Source organism: Mus caroli, unplaced genomic scaffold (assembly GCF_978045245.1).
Source record: "Mus caroli unplaced genomic scaffold, Mus_caroli_1 scaffold_12, whole genome shotgun sequence".
Classification (NCBI taxonomy): domain Eukaryota; kingdom Metazoa; phylum Chordata; class Mammalia; order Rodentia; family Muridae; genus Mus; species Mus caroli.
The window spans coordinates 59,713,054-59,716,912 of NW_028227267.1; positions in this window are offsets into that span (position 1 = coordinate 59,713,054).

The window sequence follows — 3,859 nt, forward strand, 5'->3', positions numbered from 1 at the left end:
CTTTCTTCTTCTAGATCAAACATTCTTAAACAGTTTTTACTAAGTCTTTCATTTCAGGTGTAATTTTCAGATCCAAGATTTTCATTTTCTTTCTCTAATTTATTTCCATATTTTATTTTATTTTTTTTCATTTTGCTGAAAGGCTATTTAGTACCTTGTCAATGTTTTCCTTTGATCCTTTGAACACATTTAAGCTGTTTACTTGTTTTATCAATGTCCGGACTTCCTCCTATATAATGTAGTTATTTTCTATTTATTTTGTTCTCTTGAATAAACTCTAATTTAAAAAAAAAAAAGACTTATTATTATATGTAAGTACACTGTAGCTGTCCTCAGACACACCAGAAGAGGTTATCAGATCCCATTACAGGTTGTTGTGAGCCACCATGTGGTTGCTGGGACTTGAACTCAGGACCTTTGGAAGAGCAGTCAGTGCTCCCAACTGCTGATCCATCTCTCCAGCCCCTGAATAAACTCTAATTAAATTCTTAGCCTGTATTGTATTTTTGTTGAAATGGGATATTTGATTATAATGGAAACCAGATGCTCAGTCTTCTATGGTATTTATAGTTGTTATTGTGAAAGGTTCTTCGGTTTCTTTAAAATACCACCCACCCTTAATACTACTGAAGGCTGTGGTAGTCTGTAACTTTAATTTTTTTCAAATGCCTATTTTTAATGATGGTTCTTAAACACTTTAACCTTCCTTTTAGCCCACCACCCACCAGAGATAGTGGAAAAGAAAGGATACAGGGGAAATGATCAAGAGTGGGAAATGGGAGAATTGGAAGAGAGAGGAGAAGGCACCTGTCTTAGTTAGGGGTTTATTGCTGTGAAAAGACACCATGACCAAGGCAACTTTTTTTTTTTCCTCTTTCTTTTATTGGATATTTTCTTTATTTACGTTTCAAATGTTATCCCCTTTCTAGGTCTCCCCTCGAGAACCCCCATCCCCCTGTCTCTCCACCACCCACCCACCCAGTCTGGCTTCCCATCCTGGCGTTCCCCTAAACTGGGGCACCGAACCCCCTCAGGTCCAAGGGCTGCTCCTCATCCTTATGTCCAACCAAGTCATCCTCTGCCACATACACGGCTGGAGTCATGGGTTCCTCCATGTGTACTTTTTGGTTGGTGATCCAGTCCCCGGGAGCTCCGGCGATCTGGCCAACTGACACTGTTGCTCCCTCCATGGGGCTGCATCCCCCCTCAGCTCCTTCAGTCCCTTCTCCAACTCCTTCATCAGGGACCCTAATCCCTGAGCTCAGTCCAGTGGTTGGCTGCAAGCATCCACTGCTGTATTTGTCAGGCTCTGGCGGAGCCTTTCTGGAGAAAGCCATATCAGGCTCCCATCAGCAAACACTTCCTGGCATCCACAATAGCGTCCAGGTTTGGCTAATGTATAAGGGATAGATCCCCAGGTGGGGCAGTCTCTGGATGGCCTTTCCTTCTGTCTCTGCTAAGGTAGCTCTTTTAAGGACATTTAATTGGGGCTGGCTTACAGGTTCAGAGCTTCAGTCCATTATCATCAAGGCGGGAGCATGGTAGCATCTAGGCAGGCATAGTACAGAAAGAGCTGAGAGTTCTACATCTTCATCTGAAGGCTGCTAGCAGAATACAGCTAGGATGCAGGTCTTAAAGCCCACACCTACAGTGACACACCTACTCCAACAAGGCCACACCTACTCCAACAGGGCCATACCTTCTAATAGTGCCACTCCCTGGGCTGAGCATATACAAACCTTAACAGCTCCGAGAGGAGATGTACCATGAGCACATGGCCAGGAGAAACAGCAAGTATTGAGGAACACCGCCGGGGAGGCAGCCAGGGCAGCAGTCAGAAGAGTAGATTAGGGGTTACCCTCAATAATTGTCATAGCCAAATAAAATAACCATAGTCTGAGTCTCATATATTTGTAAGCTAGTTGTGGATAAGCTTATATTGATTCAATTACACCTGGGGCTTGATGGTCATATGGTGTAGGCAATGGGTGATCCAAGTTTTGTGAGAGACTGTCTCAAAAAGTGAGGTGCAGAATGACTCAAGAAGACACACAAGCCGGGCAGTGGTGGCACACGCCTTTAATCCCAGCACTTGGGAAGCAGAGGCAGGTGGATTTCTGAGTTCGAGGCCAGCCTGATCTACAGAGTGAGTTCCAGGACAGCCAGGGCTATACAGAGAAACCCTGTCTTGAAACAAAACAAAACAAAACAAAACAAAACGAAGACACACAGATCAGACTCCAGCTCATATACACACATGCATACCCCCTCCCCTAATATCCTGTGCCCACAGGTTTTTGTTAGTCTCACTGTGATGCTAATTACATCAGTTATGGTGATGATCTTTTCATCTCATGGGTCTCCTACACTTAACAGCTGGCATTTTACCTTCCTTCATTGACTTATCTTTATTAATATACTCAGTCATTAGTATTTACAATATACAATCTTAAATGGAAAAATGCCTCTTTGCAGGTAAGTCATATCTAAGGCTTACTTGCATATTCTTTAGCAAAATAACAGTAGTAATAACACATACACACACACACACAGAGCACTGATAGCAAATGCAAGAATGTTCTTATTCACTACAGAAGACATCACTGTACAGTTTCACCCATCTTAAATTGTAAAAAGAATACGAAGTAATGGATCAGCATTAACCAAGCACTGGTTACTCTTCCAGATACCCAGGTTCAAGTCCCAGCATCCACATGGCAGCTCATAACTGTTTGCACCTCAAGCCCCAGGGGCTCTCATGCTCTCTCTGGCCTCCTTGGAAACTGTATGCATATAGTACAGGCACACATGCAGGCAAAACAGCCATATAAAGCAGTAATAGTAATAATAATAATAAAAGTACAGCAATTTCAACTGAAGCAGAACTAAAAGCCCTCACAAATCTTTCAGAGATGGTAAAAACCAGATTCCATACAGCAACATTTGAATACTAATTTTATTATTACTATCAAGAAATTTAACACCAGCATCTATGTAACAGTCCTCTGAGGCAGAGGGAGAACATGACACAAAAATACTATGCAGCAAACAGTACCATACTCAAGAGGCTATTTCTCACAAACCAACTCAGGGGAGCTGGCTCCAGTTACATGACATAAATCAACTCATTACTAACTGAACATTATGGATATAAGTAAAATGTCGGGCAGACTTTCAAACGCTTAGACTTTTCCCTAAGAGTATATGTGTGCACACAAATGTGCACAGAGAGACATACAATACAAACACTGTTCTGTAAGCATTCTCAAGTTTCAGCAAAGCATACATTTCACGCACGTTTTGCCACACAGTGCAACTTTATTGTTTAAGACACAAATGATAGTGCACTTCCATCTAAAGAGCCACATTCAGATACAGGGTGCAATCCTTATGCTCGGCTATTGAAGAAACACACGTTCTTTTTCTAAATTAAGTTGTGCAAGTACAATTATTTTTAATGTAACCCTACAAATCTCTAAGGACTAAGCAACAGGTTCTAGGTTTGCTTGTGGGAATATCTCACCTTCCCCAAGCCCTGCAGTTTAAAGTGGATCCAATGTCTTAAGACAACAGCACGGGCAGTGCTACACATTGCCACCTCATCACAAGTCACGGCCAACCCTTGACTCGCAGGAGGCTAAAGAGAAAAGTTATCAACGTCGGCTCCATGAGGGTAATGCGGCACCTACAGGGAGCTCCAACTGCTCACTACGTGCAAACTTTGCACTTCTGCAAGGCTGTTCATCTTAAGAGTCAGACGAGTTCAGAGGTTTACAACCTAGTCCTATAATCTCGGGTTTCCTCTGGGATGGCTGTGCAAAGGAAGCAGCTGCTATGGACAGTGGATTACGAGACACAG